This window comes from Chelonoidis abingdonii, chromosome 22 (assembly GCF_003597395.2).
Source record: "Chelonoidis abingdonii isolate Lonesome George chromosome 22, CheloAbing_2.0, whole genome shotgun sequence".
Classification (NCBI taxonomy): Eukaryota; Metazoa; Chordata; order Testudines; family Testudinidae; genus Chelonoidis; species Chelonoidis abingdonii.
Window position 1 is genome coordinate 26,288,076 of NC_133790.1, and position 19,021 is coordinate 26,307,096.

Consider the following 19,021-nt stretch of genomic DNA (forward strand, 5'->3'; position numbering starts at 1 on the left):
AACCTGAGTCTGAGTAAATGATTGCAACTCCCAAGGGAGAGCTGAGGCCAGTATACCTGTGGGGCCATGAGGTTGGGTGTGAGGGCCTTACTAGGCTTAAATAGGTATTGTGTTCTCTGAAAATCTGGCCTGACTGTGGGTTTTGAGCACTTGAAAATCTGACTCTGGGCTCCTCTGATAATCTGACCCCAGGCTGCAAGTCTGAATCTAGCGCAGACTGGTAGCTGTATTGTTAGGTGTGTGCTTATGGTGACTCTCCACATTGGGAGTCAGGAGGTCTGGCTCTGTTTTAGCCAAAGCCATACCACAAGTTAAGGCACTTAAATACCTCCCCTATACCTTCCCCATCTGGAAAATGAGGAGGAGGAGGAGGATGTTAGTGGAATCAGTGTCTACCCTGAAGTATCATAGTAGCTACTGTCTGCATGTTATAGCAACATACAACTTCCCCCGGACAGACTGGACTAGAGTTTAGATCTTCTCCTCCACCTCTGTCACAGAGTCCTAGCAGCTGAGTTAAAGACTCTCTCAACTATTAGCCATATTGGGCCTCTGACATGTAAATGAGCAATTCTGATTCCAACCACCAGAGAGCATTGAAACATACAAATACCATCCTGTTCCTTACAACCACATTCACAACCTGTCAGGTAAGTTCCTCTGTGTGCTATTGTGATGGCTGCTTGGTAGCTTATGGGAAATGAACAGAGGTTCTGACTCCAGTTCCCAGTGTGCAGGTGTTCACACCATGAAATAAAATACTACACCAACTGGCATCCTTGTCTGGCAGGCGGGAATACTGAATTATTGCTGCAGCCTTAGAACTGGTGCCTCCAACTTGGGTTAAAGTGTTATTGGTGAGGGACGGCATGGGGGAAGCTAGCACTCATTTATCTTGAGGATGTTACTGGGAAAGTGAAGGCCGTAAACCAACACTTTACTATCCTCCAATTATATCTGAATCCATCCCTCTAGTTGTGGCTGTGGGCTCTGGAACAATGGACAGTGCTGTGTGCCACATAATATGGGCACCTGGAACCATCTGAGAGGGCCTTTTGACACTGGGGATGGGGGAGAGTGCAAACCCAGGATGAGGTAACTTCATCTTCTGTGGTAAGATAGGTACTTGTAACATGGGCCTTGAGTCACAGTCAGCAATGCAATGAACCCTCATTATGAAATGACAGCTCTGGGCTGAATGAATTTATTAGTCAAGTACACATGTGTGCATGGACCAACTAACTAGTGCTAGGATGTTGGGTGTCTTGGAGAGAATTAGGTCCAAATTACTAAAAGTGACACCTAATTTGGTGTGCCTTAATTTTTGGGTGACCCATTGAGCCTGGCTTTCAGAAGGGCTGCACCCCAAAAGCTCCCACTGACTACATGTGGAATTATAGCTGTTCAGCACCTCTGAGAATCTAGCCCTGGGTGTCTTGTGTTGCCACCCCATAACTGGAACAATTAAACTCAGTAGTTGCCTTTGATCATTTTGGTCTTTGTGGCCATCTTCTCCTTTCCCGTCCCACCCAAGAACCACAATGTGAGAAAACTGACTTTTAGGCCAATATCTGGTCTATGCTGGATGCTTCCAATAAAGGTGCAAGAATTCTCCATAGTGGGCAACTTTTGCAATAAGGTGCCTGTGTAAATTTCCTCTCATCCCAAATCCTTAAACCAAGTGTGTAGCACAGTAGAATAACAGGCCCTAGGATTCCTGTTTTCATATTTGCCACGGAACTTAGTATAAGTATTAGGAATGCCCTTTTATGTGTTAAAATTTGACAGCACCCTTGAAATTCTCTGATTGTTTTTTTTAATGAATTGTGGCCCATCTGGCTTGCAGTAAGCAATGCTAAGTTTGATTCTGCCTTTGCTGCCTGGGTATGTATTTGTGCAGCTCTATTAAAAAATGGGCCTTCTGTAGAGTTCAGCTTCCTGATGCTTGGAGAGCTGCAAATCTATATCTCAGGCCTGACCATGAAGAATCAATGGTCTCAAATAGCACTCCTCTGTGGCACTGGGAATCCTCTAATTTTCTGGACATGACCTATTGTCACCTGGCACTCTGCCAGGTCCTCAGTTACACTTTGTCGGCTCAGATGGTGTGAAAGCGACAGACTGTCTGAGTTACAGTCAGTGTGGGGGTAATCTGAAGACATGGGTAGTGCAGTGAATCGTGGGTTATGAGAGAGAGAATAGCTTATAATAATGAGGTAATATATAAAGATACATTGGCCAGGTCTACACAAGAAACTCTTGCTCATATAACAATGTTGGTTAGAAGTGTGAGGTTTTTTTTAATACTGGCCAAAGGACTACTCTAAACACAGTTTTGCTGGTATAGCTTATTTTGTTTGGGGAATTGGTATAAGCTATTCTGGCAAAAGCATGGTTGTTGCCAGTACAAGCTGCATCTCCACTACGAGGGCTTGCTGCTGTAGCTATATTGGCAAACTCTCTCTAATATAGTGAAACTCTGTTGCAGAAGTGAATGCTGAAGTTGGAGGACTGAGCAAGAGCTTTAGGATTTGACCCAATGTAGAGTCCTCTTTCAAAGACAAGCTTTCACTCTTAGTGGAATTTTCATTATAATTGCAATTACAACTTGCCCTCTGTACTGCAATGAAACCGTAAGGGGCATTGCTTTAGTACACTCTGAGATCATGATCAGCCCAGGTCACAGTCCATACAGAGTCCGTCTCTCTCACTCATTGAATCGCTGCTGGCATGACCACTTGCTTGAGGACTTGAGTCTGTGCCCATTGGCAAAACTCTTATTGATTTCACTGGAGCAGGATTGGGCCCAAAGTTTCCTTGTCACTACTTATATTGCTCTGTTATTCCGTCTGGAGAAAGATGTTGCAATGTCTTGAGCACCCATGTTCCTATCTGGCCAGAGTTCTGGACTTGTGTACAGCTAATTAACTGGATGTTCAGGAGGGGTATTGCTGATCCAGTGCAAAGGGTGCCACCTGCATGCTCAAGGAACGCTGGCATCTGGCCGACCTCTCTGCAACCTCAGGTTCTCAACCTGGTTCTAGTGCCATGTTGTAAGCACAGCTGGTGTGAGACTGCGATGGCCAAAAGGCAGAGTGGGGCTCAGCTCATTTATCTTTAAAAAGTCATGAAATGTAAGAGAGATGCCAGAAGACTGGCACTATATTTCTTTTTCCAATCTATAAAAAGGAGAATAAGAACAACCTGGGGAATTACAGACCAGTCAGCTTAACTTCTGCACCCGGCAAGATAATGGAGCAAATAATTAAGCAATCAGTTTGCAAACATCTAGAAGATAAGGTGATAAGTAATAGTCAGCATGGATTTGTCGAGAACAAATCACGTCAAACCAACCTGATAGCTTCCTTTGACAGGGTCACAAGCCTTGTGGATAGAGGGGAAGTGGTAGACATGATCTATCTTGACTTTAGTAAAGCTTTTGATACTGTCTTGCATGACCTTCTCATAAACAAACTAGGGAAATGCAATCTAAATGTAGCTACAATAAGGTGGGTGCAAAACTGGTTGGAAAACCATTCCTAGAGAGTAGTTATCAGTGGTTCACAGTCATGCTCGAAGGGCATAATGAGGGGGATCCTGCAGGAATCAGTTCTGGGTCTGGTTCTGTTCTGTATTTTCATCAGTGATTTAGATGATGGTATACAGCAGGGGTGGGCAAACTTTTTGGCCCAAGGGCTACATTGGGGAATAGAAATTGTATGGCGGGCCATGAATGCTCACAAAATTGGGGTTGTGGTGCGGGCTCTGGAGTGGGGCTGAGGATGAGGAGTTTGGGGTGTAGGAGGGTGCTCTGGGCTGGGATTGAGGGGGTTTGGAGCTTGCAAGGAGGATCAGGGCTGGGGCAGGGGGATGGGGTGTGGGGAGAGGCTCAGGTGGTGCAGGCTCCAAGCAGTGCTTACCTCAAGTGGCTCCCGGAAGCAGTGGCATGTCCCTTCTCTGCCTCCTGTGCGAAGGCACAGCCAGGCATCTCTGCACACTGCCCAATCTGCAGGCACCAGCCCTGCAGCTCCCATTGGAGTGCATAGGAGCTGGAACGGGTCCATGCCATGGTTTCTGGGAGCCGCATGGTGCGGCCCCTGACCCAGCGCCCTGGCCGGAGTGGGGCCAAGCCTTGTGGTGCGGCTCATGGGCCGGCTTAAAACGGCTTATGGGCTGGATCCGGCCTGCAGGTGTAGTTTGACCACCCTTGGTACACAGTTTATAGATGATGCCAAACTGGGAGGGTTTGCAAGTGCCTTGGAGGATAGGATTAAAATTCAAAATGATCTGGAGATATGGTCTGAAGTAAATAGGATGAAATTCAATAAGGACAAATGCAAAGTACTCCATTTAGGAAGGAACAATCAGTTGCACACATACAAAATGAGAAATACTGCCTAGGAGGGAGTACTGCAGAAAGGGATCTCAAGATCATAGTGGATCAGAAGCAAAATGAGTCAACAGCATAACACTACTGAAGGGGAAAAAAAGAGCAAACATCATTCAGGGATGTATTAGCAGAAGCATTGTAAGCAAGACACGAGAAATAATTCTTCTACTCTACTCTGTGCTGATTAGGCTTCAACTGGAGTACTGTGTCCAGTTCTGAGCACCACATTTCAGGAAAGATGTGGGCAAATTGGAGAAAGTCCAGAGAAGAGCAACAAAAATGATTCAAGGTCTAGAAAACATGACCTATTAGGGAAGATTGAAAAAAATTGGCTTTGTTTAGTCTGGAGAAGAGAAGACTTAGAGGGGACGTGATCACAGGTTTCAGGTACATAAAAGGTTGTTACAGGATGGAGGGAGAAGAAATGTTCTCCTTAACCTTTGAGGATAGGACAAGAAGCAATGGGCTTAAATTGGAGCAAGGGAGGTTTGGGCTGGACATTAGGAAAAACTTTCTAACTGTCAGGGTGGTTAAGCACTGGAATAAATTGCCTAGAGAGGTTGTAGAATCTTCATCATTGGAGATTTTTAAGAACAGGTTAGACAAACACCTGTCAGGGATGGTCTAGATAATACTTACTCCTGCCATGAGTGCAGGGGACTGGACTAGATGACCTCTCAAGGTCCCTTCCAGTTCTATTATTCTATGACCTTCAAGTGCCCAAGTTAGTCCACTCCTATCTTGTCTCGAATGGCTGAAGGGAGATGCTGGATGACACTAGGTGGCATATCCAGAGATGTCTGATGCCATTATGATAAGCACAGTATTGAAAACTGGATGGCAAGATGGATCTGCAAGGGGGGACAGATTGGTATCTGAAAACTGGAGGAGTCTAGAGATGTTGCAATGGAGCACCCAGAAACTTAGGTGCTTGTGAAGAGGCCACGACATCGAAGGTAGAAGTGAGTCATAACAGGATAGCTGCTAAAATGTGTGAACCCTGGACACTTGAAACCATCTCTTCCAGAAATGTGCAAGGAGCATCATGAATGTGTACACAGGGTTTAGCAGCTGTCCTTGCTCCGAAAGAGGAAAAGCAAAGTTAAGTAGAATGTCTGAACATCAGTTCTGTTGACTTCATAAACCGCTGGGAGTGAGTCACCTGGAGCTGACCAATATTCTCTTTCCCTTTGCCAGCTCTAGTCTGGGCAGATCAGGAGTGTGTCAGCATGATGGTTAAAGGGTGAATAAGTCGGCAGCATCTGAAAGCTGGCATAGGAGAAATGTGCTGTAACTTCCAAGGTAGCTGGCACACATCTGGGGCCAACAGGGTTTGTGTAAGCCAGCAAATAACAAAAGTGACAGTAAATTACATACCACATGCTGGTAACTTAAAGATGAGGTTTTCACACATGATCCCTTGGGGGGCGAATGACTCCGTAGGTAGCTGATGCTGAGGCTGCAGGGACTATCAGATAACAAAGGAGAGTAAAAATAACCACAAATGGCCACCTACTCCATTTTCTTTCTGTGTCCTCCAACACACATGGACTAAAATATTTCATTCCCAGGTGGTTGTGTGGGCTTGTACTTGGGTGGCTGGGTAGAGCAGAACTAGTGTCTGTCTACCCAAGCTGGTACACTTCTAGCTTCAGGGTAGACATAACCAGAAGTTCAGGATGGATGCTTAATACAACCCTAACTTTTATTATAATTGTTCAGATTAGTGTAGCCCTGAAGGCCCCGTTGCACTAGGGGCTGCACCTATATTAAACAAATAGAGCATATACCCTTATTTCAATGCACAACATGGAGATGAAACAAATAGGAGAGGAAGAGGAAAATAATGAAGTAACAGCAGAACATGCGGATGTTGCATAGTAAACAATAGTCACTGGTTAAATCCAACCTAGGCATGGTCACAATTCCCTAGAAGTGGCATCAGCTCAGCACCTGTTTGTCCCAGACGTTTCCTTAAACAACTGCTATAGCCAGTGTTTCTTGCCACTTGTCAAACTGACGTGCAGGGAATTGGCTGGGGAGCTCAGCGTGAGAAGGAAGAAATGCCAAACTTCTACACTTTTTATGGTTGAGTGTCACTCACTTTGTGTGGATCAAGATTTTTCATGTATCAGAGGGGTAGTCATGTTAGTCTGGATCTGTAAAAGCAGAAGAGGGTATACATATGCAAAACATCTGCCCTGGAAATTTCCACTACATGCATCTGACAAAGTGGGTATTCACCCATGAAAGCTCATGCTCCAAAACGTCTGTTAATCTATAAGGTGCCACAGGACCCTTTGCTGCTTTTAAGGTTTTTCATATTATCCTGGTATTTGGGAGACCCAGGTTCAAGTCTTGCCACTAAATGAGGCAGAATAGGGGCTTGAACCTGGGTCTCCCACAAGCCAGGGGAATACCCTAATGAAAGGTGGTGGTGGTGGTTTCAATTAGGTGCCTAGTAAACAATGTCTACATCATTGCCATTTGTTGGTACCTTTATTGATGGCATCAGCAGAGGCAAAGAACTGAACTGACAATTCAGATTTAATTCCTTTCTTCCTTTCCCCAACAGGTGGCCCCTCTGGCTCAGGGTTGAGGGATGTTGATGTGGGGATCTTGCACAAGTGATGTTGTATTTCGCTTGTTCTGTGGTACTAAATAGAATTTTTCAGATCCCAGGATTAATAGTCTGGCCCCTCAAGAGCATTAGAGGCGGAGCTGCAAAGAAAGTTCATGGGATAAGAACTGAGAATCAGAGAAGAGTCCTTGTGAACTTTTCCTTGCCTATCACCTTTTGATTTAGTAGGAATGATGCACTGCTGCCAGGTGTGTGTGTGTGTGTGTTTTTAGTGTGCTACCACTGATGGATCGCTCACTTAACAGAAGGGATATATGTCCACTAACTACTGCATGACACAACTGGCCAGTTTTCCTTGCACTTAAAACATATGGTCCGATTAAAATGCTTGGGTCCAAAATATACATAGCCTGGTTCTGATCTGATGTTGGTGTTCCACGTCAGGACCATTATGTTGTAGCCTTCATTCTAAACAGCAGACAGACCCGCAAGCTTGAAAATGCGTTTACTCTAGCCTCCACCTAGGGGGAGGAGGGATAGCTTAGTGGTTTGAGCATTGGCCTGCTAAACCCAGGGTTGTGAGTTCAATCCTTGAGGGGGCCATTTGGGGATTTGTCCTGCTTTGAGCAGGGGGTTGGACTAGATGATCTCCTGAGGTCCCTTCCAACCCTAATGATCTATGATATGTTTCATGCCAAAGGATTTGCAATACACTGCATGGGAGATGGAATGGACACTCATTTGTCAGGGACATGACTCTATCCCTGACTCCCACCCCGTCGTAAAGCTACAGAGCACAAACATTAATCTTCTAAAGACTTGCTCACAGCATAGCTCAGCCCTCCACACCTCAAGGTGCTAGGGGAACTGTAAAACAAGGTGCTCTTTACAGGTTGCGAGGGAGTGGCAGCAGTAAAGAGCTCTTTGAAATGGGATTTAAACTCTGCACCTAAGCAATGCTCTGAATGTAATGTCTCTGATTTATTAGTGTGGGTTTCTAATCCCTTCAGGGATGGCGCATCATGGTTTGTTTTTCTTTCCAAAGTGGGGGGGAAACCCCATCATTCCCTCTCCTGTTTGCTTACTGGTAGCCAAAACAAAACCAATCACTATGGGAGATTGGATGACGTGGCTCTTACCAGGAGCTGGCATTGCAAAGTGCAGAGTCTGGAGGCAGATTGAACTGCAGCAATATTGTTCTCTCCTTGACTTTCCCTAATCCAGGGTGCTCTCTTACTCCCTGCGGAGTTCTATTCCTTATAACAAGTGATGAAATGGGGGTGAGTTTGTGGATCTCAACTTACAGTGCATTGCCCCCAATACAAGATGGCCTTCTAATGGCTGACAGACCTGTATGCTTGAAAGCATGGTTATGAACATCAGCTGAAATCAACGATGCATTGCTGGTTTCTACTAGGGGAGGATCTGGTCCCCCATGGGAAGGAAGGCTAAAGGAGAGAGGGAGGGAAAAAGCTGAACACAGTGACTGAAATGCAAACAGAGCTGTGAGAACCACTGCAATTGGAGTTTGCATTGGCAGCAAAACTGTTTTTCATATGGATGTCAGACGTTCCGCAGAGGCAAAGCCATCTTCAGAGTGTACATCTAGACAGGAAACTTTGAGCTGGTACAGCACCCAGCACTATTGGACAGAATAAATAACTTCATATCAAAGGTACACTTATAAACAGTTTATACTTTACTAATGGATGTTTTAACAAAGAATCACTTTTTATACTATTAAAGTCCAACAGGTTAATAGGTTGCTTATAACTATCTGGGTCTGCTTTTGCAGAAGCACTCATTACCATCTACAGCACACTACTCATCTGTTTACATGCTCACAGCTAGAGCTGGTTGTAATTTTTGTGACTAACTCTTGGCTGAAAAATGTCAGCTTTGATGGGAAAGTTTGACACAGGCCCACCCCAGAGTAGCGAATAATTTGATGATTAGAGCAGTCACCTGGGTTGTAGGAGATCCTGTTCGAGGCCCTGTCCCAGCCAAGAGGCTATAGTCTCTCTCTCTCTCTGTCTGGCCCAATGAATATTTAATTATGCAAAAATAGAACAGCACCAACAGGAGAGACTGACTCTCTAGCCTGGCTGTGAGGGCACTTGTCTGTAACTTAGGAGACTCAGGTTCAAGTCAAGCCACAAAATTAGCCAGAACAGGGGCTCAAACAAATTTGCCACATCTCCAGGGAATACTCTAATCCCTGGCTATGCTGGGATGAGTCCTTTGCGCGCGCTCTCTCTCTCTCTTTTTTTTTTTTTTTTTTTTTAAAGTTTACTTTGAAAGGTCTCTCTTTCATTTTGCATTGGAACAAAACCAAACCTCAACACACATTTTTTTTGCAAAACAGAATTGTCTCCTAGCCAAATGTATTCCTAACATCTAATAATCACTTCTGAACCCTTTATAAAACATACACTTAATGTAAAAAGTGACTAATACTTTACACAACACCTACAGGAAAATTCAGGCCCTGAACCTGGTCTGAAAACTGGTAACAAACTGCTTTGTTGTAGTCTCATGTTTAGAAGTTTCCACCCTCCAGTCGCAATGTGGAAGCAATACCACATGACCAATCACACAGTACAAATACCACATAGAGAATAGCTGAAGTAAACACCACACAGGTGAAAATGATTCACCCTTGCTATTCAATGAATCCATTGGCTGGAATCAGGCTCAGGGCAGAGTCTCTAACTGCTGCCTGTGTGTTAGTGGCTTTCAGTGATGCAAAATGCAGCGTTCTCTTTCCCCAGCAGCCCCATTGTCCTTTCTGTGCAGCGAAGAAACTCCTGACAGTTACTGTGACTCTAGCACAAATTTTTCTTTCTTGGAAGTTCAGTTCACAGAAGCACAGGAAAAATTGTGATGCTTATTGGCACATATTGGGCTGGCACTTTCCTGCAAGACTTCACGTTCTTGCTTTGGGACAAGCTAGCAGTGCAAAGAGACATGGGAATATTTCCTAGTTAAAGTTAACCATGTATCTGAGACTCCCACCCCTGTGCAGACTATTAGGGTGAATCCTATGGCCCGTGCTATGCTTAAAGTTGCACTAAGTTATCCTAGTGGTACCTTCTGGTGTAAAAATAATCCCCTTGCCATCACAATCTTTTCCTATTCTTGGTGAAATATAGGGATAATACAGTTGCATATTTTATTCTAACTAGTACTTTGTGGATCTCTTGTTGTGATGTTTTTCCTCCCCTAGACAGCTGAATCTCTTTGTGAATCCAACCCTTAGTCTCTGTCTCCATTCCTCCTCTGTAAAATGTTAATAACAGAAGGGGGTTGGACTAGATGACCTCCTGAGGTCCCTTACAACCCTGATATTCTATGATCTGATTCTATGCCCTACCTCACAGGAGTTCACATACTGCATTAATAGGGCCTATATCAATACCTTGGTTAGAGAGAGCTACCAGTCTGCAGCTGGGAGCATGTGTGTCTGAGAAGTGATGTGACACACACCCCACCTTTGCAGCTGGCTACCTGGGGTGAGTTTGGTCCTAAATAGCTGAATTACCACATTTGATCCACATGAACTGGTCAATTTCTAAGATCTTAATGGAAAAATCTATGAGGTCATCTTGTCCAGCCAACTCTGGATTATAGGGCTCAGAAGGCACAAAGATCTTACATACATGGCTTTGTTTTGCCACTCAGATAAGCAATTCTTTCTGCTCTTGGGGCAGGAGGATTTATACAGAGCAGTCTCTAGGCAGCAAAATAAGAAAAGCATAACAGTGATGAGCAAAGAAGTTCATATAAAACAAGGATCAAACCTTTACCTAAGAATTAAACTGGCCCTAAAGTGCTTTCTGAGGTTGAACAACTCAGATTATTTTTTTTTTGTTTTTCATCATAGGCCTCGGCCCTTCTTAATCCTGGATAGGACTGAAATGAGAGATCTACAGTTCAGGGAGCTTTAGAAATCCTAGCATCTCTAGCCCAGCTGTGCAGGCCACTGTGCAGTGAGTTCAGATAAGAATCTGGACTTTAGCCCTGATTCAGCAAAGCAATGAAGTGTGTGCTTTAGTACCACTTGAGATTTAAGCATATGCTTAATATTAAGCATGTACTTAGGTGTTCTGCTGAACTGGAGTCTAAATCACTGAATCTTTACCCATTGCTAGAAGATAAATCCTTTCTAATGAACATTTGTATACAACACACCAACTTTTTGGTGATTGTAGCATTTTGCAGCCTACGAGACTTTCCATTGACTTCAATGGGCTTGGATCAGGGCCTAAGAATGCAATGCAAAAACCAAAATTTATTTTGCATGTAAATTACATACAAATAAATGAAGCAACATCATAAATCAACCACAGTGGCTTTTCTTTTAATATGATACCAAAAAAAAAAAAAGTAGGCAGCTTTACTTCTAATACTCTTGAGCCCTTGTTCTATAAGCCTTCTGTTTTCTCTGGCAAGTTCTCCTCTAGCGTTGCCCTCAGTACAAACACTGTTAATCTGTAAATGAAATTCTGATTCCATTCCTGTTGAAATGTATCACTTAGTGCATGGTTTACTGGTGGGAAAGTCCCATTAACTATTGCTGAAATATGCCTTAAATGCTTGACTTTTTGTATCGTGGGCTAATAAACTCCACTTTCCCGCAAATAAACATATATGGGCTGATTCTCATTCACACTCAGGCCTCTTTACGCCACAAGGTAAAGGGGATTTAAAGCACACATAACTTGCATTCACTTTAAGTCCCCTTTACCTTGCCACGATGGTGTGAAGGGGCATTAGTGTGAATCAGAACCAGGGCTTCTTGGATAGCTTGCTGCCTGGTCTGTTTTCGGTATCATGCATTCCGACAAGAACTTAGTCTGAAAATACATAGGGCCTGATCTGGCATCAAAGTGAAGTCAAATGGAATTTTGCTTTTGACTTTAGTAGACAAACCATGAAGCCCATAAGGGAGGGATTTCTTTGCACGCCTTCAGGTAATGTCTTTCTCATGTGATGTAGTGAGCTTCATTTTCCTTCCCTTCATTGGTCTGTCATGGATTCTCTTATTTTAAGTGGCTGCACCCATGGGATGGCAGTCTTGCCATAACACTATCTATCAAGAGCTTTGCCTAAAGAGAAATTCTGCAAAGACTCTCACCATCTTCCTGACTGGAGACTCTGGCTGTGTCCATCACCTCCTCAGTTTCTGTTTTTTCATCAGACATCTCATTGCCTCTCCTCTTTTGTTTCTCACTTTCTGAGGTAGGACACTAGATCCAAACTGCTCCCCACTGAATTATGAGGATGTGGGTATAGATTCCTACCTGGTTCAGGCCCATCCTCTGCAGTGAGCGCAAATTGGACCCCTGAATTGGGACACTTCCTTTGTGTAAGACTAGAGAATGAACCACGAATCTTGCATCCAGGTTTGGCTATCTCCTATTATTATTTTACTTTTGTTGGATCACACTTCTTATATTAAGGGTAGACTTATAAATGGTTTAAAAGGGTTAATAACAGATGCTATAAGAATATTGCAGACATGGTACTATGTATAATAATGAGACAGCTATAAGCACATTAATAGAAAATGTTATAGGTGTTTATAAACAACCAGTTTGACTCTATAAAAGTCAATCTATTAGTCACTGATTGACACTATATAAATCTACTTTAAGATTGTGTGACCTTACATTTTAGGTTTCTGCCTGCAAGTCCCAGTCCTTATAATAGGACTACATTGGGTAACAATTCTCCTGCTTAGATGTGGCTGACTGACACATCTTCAGGGCTGGTAGTGAAAGGTGAACTGCAAAAGTCCTTGTCAAGTATTCCTGATGATCTTGGCCTGTAATATCCAGACTGGGGGGGCCCCCAGTGTGAGAAAAGTAATTCCATTTTTGCAGAGGATTTTAGGTATTTCAAAACTTGGGTTCATTCTGATTAAGTATGAAAACCAATTTTTTTTTTCAAAATTATCTCCGAAAGGGAATGGAGGGCCAACTGCCGGGCAGTCTGTCTGGACTGCTGTACATCCTGGGATCCCTGACTCCTGGGCAGTCTTTGTGGCTGGCTGCCAAGGACCCGGCTGGGCAGCTCTCCATCAGGTCCCCACCTGGTTTCCATCAGAACTTTGTTGAAGTCAAACTGTCTCCATGGAATGTTTTGATTTTGATGAATCAGCAAATTCTGATGGCCGAGGTGGGGGTGAGAGGAATATTTTACTGGAACTCTTACAACCCGTATGCTAAGTGTGGTACAAACACATGGGAAGATGGTCTGAATTAAGCATCCCAACATATCTGTGAAGAGGCAATTATGGTTTCCAGACATCTGTGATAGGTGCATTAGAAACACCTACACAGATACAGTACCCACTCCCATTTCCCAGATGGGTAAAACATGCATAGAGAAGTCAAACGACTTGCCAAAATGCAACTATAATATGAAGGCATAAAAGTGATGATAGAGAGAGTGAGGAAAATGCCACAAGGGAGAGGCTGCAGTAGCCATCCATCCAGTATAAATAACTGCCGTGGTAGATGCCTTGGAAAAATGATGTGTGGTCATACACAGTCCAGAGTGACATTATGGAGAGGCCTAGAGTTTCCCCCTTCTTTCCAATAAAAGCAGGAAGGTTTTTACCCTGGAAGGCAGAAAAAAGAGAGCAACACAATGGAGAAGGAATGCAAGGCCCACAGCCTTGAGGCTCAGGGAGGACGGCCGACATGTCTCTTGATCCTTGTGTTCCTCTGGCTCCAGGACTCCGAGCACAGACAGCCCATCTGATTTAATAAAGGCAGGAAGCAAATGGTGACAGAGCTGTGAGATACTGCAGATGGGGGTGGGGAGGTTGAAGAAGGGTCAAACTCATTAGTCATATGATGTGATGTAGTGGGGGAGGAATAAAAATAGTGATAACGTTTGAAAAATTGTTAAAGCAGCTGACCCAGCCATTCTGCTGCAGTGCATTTTTTTGCGACGGGGAGGGGGGATAACTACCACCTCCCAGCCTCTTTCTCACTTGTGAGTGTTTCCTTTTCTCCCCAGTCCATTTCATTACTGCACAATATAGGGGGACATGGCTGTATTTAATAACTTTACAGTAGTGGGGCTTGAACTACGGTGTGCAGAATTGCTTCTGCCTCAGTGGTGAAACAGCATCTGCCTGTTAAGCAGTGATCCTTTCAGCTAAGAGTAGCAGAAACTAGGGGTAAATATTTTCCAGGACACCTACAGGACATAGGCTCCTAAAGCACCTGCTTGACTTGGAAAACTTTGCCTCAAGCCTCTCTGAGTTTCTAGAGGAAGTTTTTGACCACTCCAGCTAATTGAAAAACTCTTACTCAGAGGCCAAAATCAGAAGCACAATCACATGCATGTACACAGGTCGTTACCTGGGTTATCCGTCAGATACACTGGTGAAAGATGCCAGCTCCATATGGTGGACTCATGGCTTTATCCTTGGAACAAGTGAAACACAGGTACCTACTGTGCAAGGTTCCCTTACCCAACATTGGCCTGAGTTCCAACACCAGGGTCAGTCCGCTCTTTGCGATTTCTTTTATTCATTATTGCAATAACAATAATGACTAGATTAGGGCCTTATTATGAAGGTACTTCACATTCACATTAAGACAGTGGTTCTCAACCAGGGGTCTGGGGCCCCCTGGGGGGCTGTGAGTGGGCACAGCATTAGACTTGCTGGAGCCCAGGGTAGAAAGCTGAAGCTCCACTGAATGGGGCTGAAGCCCAGGGCCCTGAGCACCACTACCTGGGGCTGAAGCTGAAGCCTGAGCAATGTACTGGGGGGGGGCGTGCTGTGGCGTGGGGCCCCTGGCAATTGGCTGTCTTGCTACCCCCTAACACCAGCCCTGGTTTTTATATGCAGAAAACCAGTTGTGGCACAGGTGGCCCATGGAGTTTATATAGTCGGGGGGGGGTGGGGGGGGGGCTCTCAGAAAGAAAAAGGTTGAGAACATGTGTCTTACGAGACAGACCCTGACCTCCATAATACAGACGAGAGGAGGCAAAGGTTATGATCCCCCTTTCTTGGAGCATTGAGGCACAGAAAGAGCAGAGGTGGAACGCTCAAAAGGAATCAGGCTTTAACTTCTATAGACACCAAACTCTTGGGGAGGTTACCTACAGTGGAATGTTCAGAAGTAACACACAGGAAAGTTGTTGCAGAGATAAGGGTTGAAAACAGCACACCTTGAGTCCCAGTCCTTGTGCCTTACCTGAGAAATCATCCTTCACTTGTGACCAACTAATGAACATTGAGACAGTGCTTTATGTGATGCTATTTCTTCCCCCTGCAATTGAGAATCATGATTCACACTAAACTTTAATGTGTTCACTAAATATACAACGTTTAAAATATTAGTTCTACTGTTAATTCAGTGATGAGGCTGATGAATAACAAGACCTCCTCTGGAATACTAGGTACTATTCTGGTCACCCGTGTTCAAGACAGATTAATTCAGACTGGAACAAGTGCAGAGAAGGGCATTACAATGATCAAGGGGATGGAGAATCTATCTTATGAGAGGCGACTAAAAGAGCTTGGCTTGTTTAGCCTAGCAAAACAAAGGGTGAGCTGGGGAATATGATTTACTCTCTATAAATACATGGGGGATAAACAGCAGTGAGGCAAAGCGTTAGAACAAATAGTATAAATAGGCCATGGATTAACTTAGGCTGGAAGGTTTCTAGTCATCAGAGAAGGGAGATTCTGGAGCAGCCTTCCAACCGGAGTAGTGGGTGGCAAAGAACCTACCTAGTTTGATACGTTTTATGAATGGGACTATATGATGGTTGCCTGCAACAGCAAAGGATGGGACTTGATGACCCAGGAGATTTTTGTCCTGTTGCCCTCATTCTGAGGGGTGAGTTAGGTTGCATTCCTGTCATTACTCTTTGCAACATATCTACTTACTCAATGCGTTGCCTTGTCTGATCTAAAGTCAACTTTCATATGAAACTGTTAACAAGGGTTGGATGAACTAGATGGAAAAATGAGAACTGACTTGAACCCAAACTTTTAAGTGAGGTTTGAATTTTTTTTCTTGTTGTGGAAGGAAGTTCTAAAATAGAGGCTGTCCTCAATGTTTCTGGGTCAGCCAAAAACAAGATGTAGTAATTTTTAGATGTGGTGGTAAAAAAAAGTATGGAAACTGTAACTGTGCCTCAGTGGGTCACAACTTACGATGCCAAATTCAGGACAAACTGCTGAGAAACAGGGCAAACACAACCCCAAACTGGTGGTTATTCTTTCATAAGCTATATCAAACCAGCAAGCAAAGTCAACTCCTGTTTCACTGCACTGGCTAACAAGAAGTCATAAAAGCAGTTTCCTCGGGCATTCCAGTTCTTATACCACCACCAAAAACACTGGATTCAGAGATAAGCAGTTCTTTACAACCAGGCTCTTAAATGAAGGGTTCTTCTGATCCCAAAGGACCAGCCACACACCCAGGTCAATATATAATAGATCTTATCCAAAAATCTTGCTGATGCCAATCCTTTCGTATCTAAAATCTAAAGGTTTAGTCATAGAAAGAAAGGTGAGAATTAAAATTGGTTAAAGGAATCAAATACATACAGCAATTGCTTGGTTCAGGCTTGTAGCAGTGATGGAATTAAACCACTGTCTTAAGTCTCTGGTTGCTTCCAAACCATTGGAAGGACCTCAGTCCATTGGTTAGAATGCTTCCATTAGTATAGTCCAGAGGCCGGAGCAGGACAGAGACAAAATGGAGGGGTTCACATGTTCATGCCCAATTTCACTCAGTCATTGCAGGAAGCCATTACCTATATTCCAGACAGCACGTTTATAGGACAGTCCATTCAGTGTAGATAGGTGTCTCCCATGGTCCATTGTGAGTTGTGTCCTTTTGGATAGGCCACTCAATTTGAATAGTCCATCCAAGATGTGCTGGCTAATTACTTCATGGGTGTTACCCCAGGAGCAAACATTTGAAATCCAGGTATAGAGTCAATATTCATAACTTCAAATACAAAAGTGATACTTGTGCACAGATAGCATAACAGTAACCAGCAAATCATAACCTTCTCATAGACACCTCACTTGATCATCTTTGTACGTGATTTGTTGCCAATAGGTAACAATGGTTGCAACAATGATCTATATGGTCATATTTTAATCAGATAATGTCACAAAAAAGTACTCTCCTGTTTTGTTCCCATACCCTTCCCCCCCCAAAACACTCTTGGTTTGAATTTTCAACAGCTCTACAGAAGGTCAAAAAGGATAAAATTCACAAAGTTTCATAATTTTTTCTTGATTTTAAGATTTCATTAGATTTTAGAAAAAAATCAAATTGATTGCTTAATTATTTTCCCAGGTACTGAAGTTAAGCTGACTGGTCTGTTGTTTCCTGGGTTGTCCTTATTTCCCTTTTTATAGATTGGCACTACATTTGCCCTTTTCCAGTCCTTTGGAATCTCTCCTGTCTTGTATGACTTTTTGAAGATAATTGCTAGTGGCTCAGCTATCTTCTTTGTCAGTTCCTTGTGTATTCTAGGATGTATTTTATAGAATATCAGCATTAGAAGGGACCTCAGGAGGTCATCTAGTCCAACTCCCTGCTCAAAGCAGGACCAATCCCCAGACAGATCTTTGCCCCAGATCCCTAAATGGCCTCCTCAAGGATTGAGCTTACAACCCTGGGTGTAGCAGGCCAATGTTCAAACCACTGAGCTATCCCTCTGCCCTATCAGGCCCTGCTGACTTGAAGACATCTAATTTTTTCTAAGTAATTTTTAACTTGTTCTTTCCCTATTTTAGCCTCTGATCCTACTGCATTTTCACTGGCAGCCACTATGTTAGACATCCAATTACTACTAACCTTTTTGGTGAAAACTGAAACTAAAAAGTCATCTAGCACTTCTGCCGTTTCCACATTTTCTGTTGTTGTTCCTCCCACCTCACCAAGTAACAAGCCTACCCTTTCCGTGGTCTTGTTCTTGCTTCTAATGTGTTTATAGAACATTTTCTTGTTATCTTTTGTTTCTAGCTAGTTTAATCTTGTCTTGTTCCTTGGTCTTTCTAATTTTGTCCCTACATACTTATGTTATTTATGTTCATCCTCTGTAATTGGATCTAGCTTCCACTTTTTGTAGGGACTCTCCTCTTTTTTTTTTTTTTTTTTGTTTTTGTTTTTTTTTGTTTTTTAAGTTTCAGATGATTGAAGATCTCCTGCTGTTTAAGCCAGGGTGGTCTCTTGCCATACTTCCTATCTTTCCTACACAGTAGGATAGTTTTCTCTTGTGCCCTTAATAATGTCTCTGAAACACTACCAACTCTCTTGAACTGTTTTTCCCCTTAGACTTGCTTCCAATGGGATCTTGCCTAGCAAACTCAGGGAGTTGGTCAAGACTGCCTTCTTGAAATCCATTATCTTTATTGTGCTCTTTTCCCTCCTACCATTTCTTAGAATCATGAACTCTACCGTTTCATGATCACTTTCACCTAAGCTGCCTTTCACTTTCCAGTTCTCAACCAGTTCCTCACTATTTGTCAAAATCAAATCTAGAAGAGCCTCTCCCCTCATAGCTTTCTCCACCTTCTGAAATAAAAAAAAACTATCTCCAATACATTCCAAGAACTTGTTGGATAATCTGTGCCCTGCTGTGTTGTTTTCCCAACAGATGTCTCGGTAGCTGAAGTCCCCTATCACCAAGTCCTGTGCTTTGAATGGTGCTTTTTTTAAAGATAAAATAAGTCTCCTCTACTTCTTCCTGATTAGGTGGTCTGTAGTAGACCCCTACCATGACAACACCCTTGTTTTTTCCCCTCTCTTATCCCTATTCAGAGACTTTCAACAAGTCTGTCTATTTCCATCTCAATCTCAGTCCAACTGTATACACTTTTATATAAAAGGCAACACCTCCTCCCTTTTTTCCTGCCTGTCCTTCCTGCCCAAGCTGTATCTTTCCAGACCAATATTCCAATCATGATATGTATTATCCCACCAAGTCTCTGTGGTGCCAACTAGTGTCATAGTTGCGTTTAACTAGCATCTCAAGCTCTTCCTGCTTATTTTCCA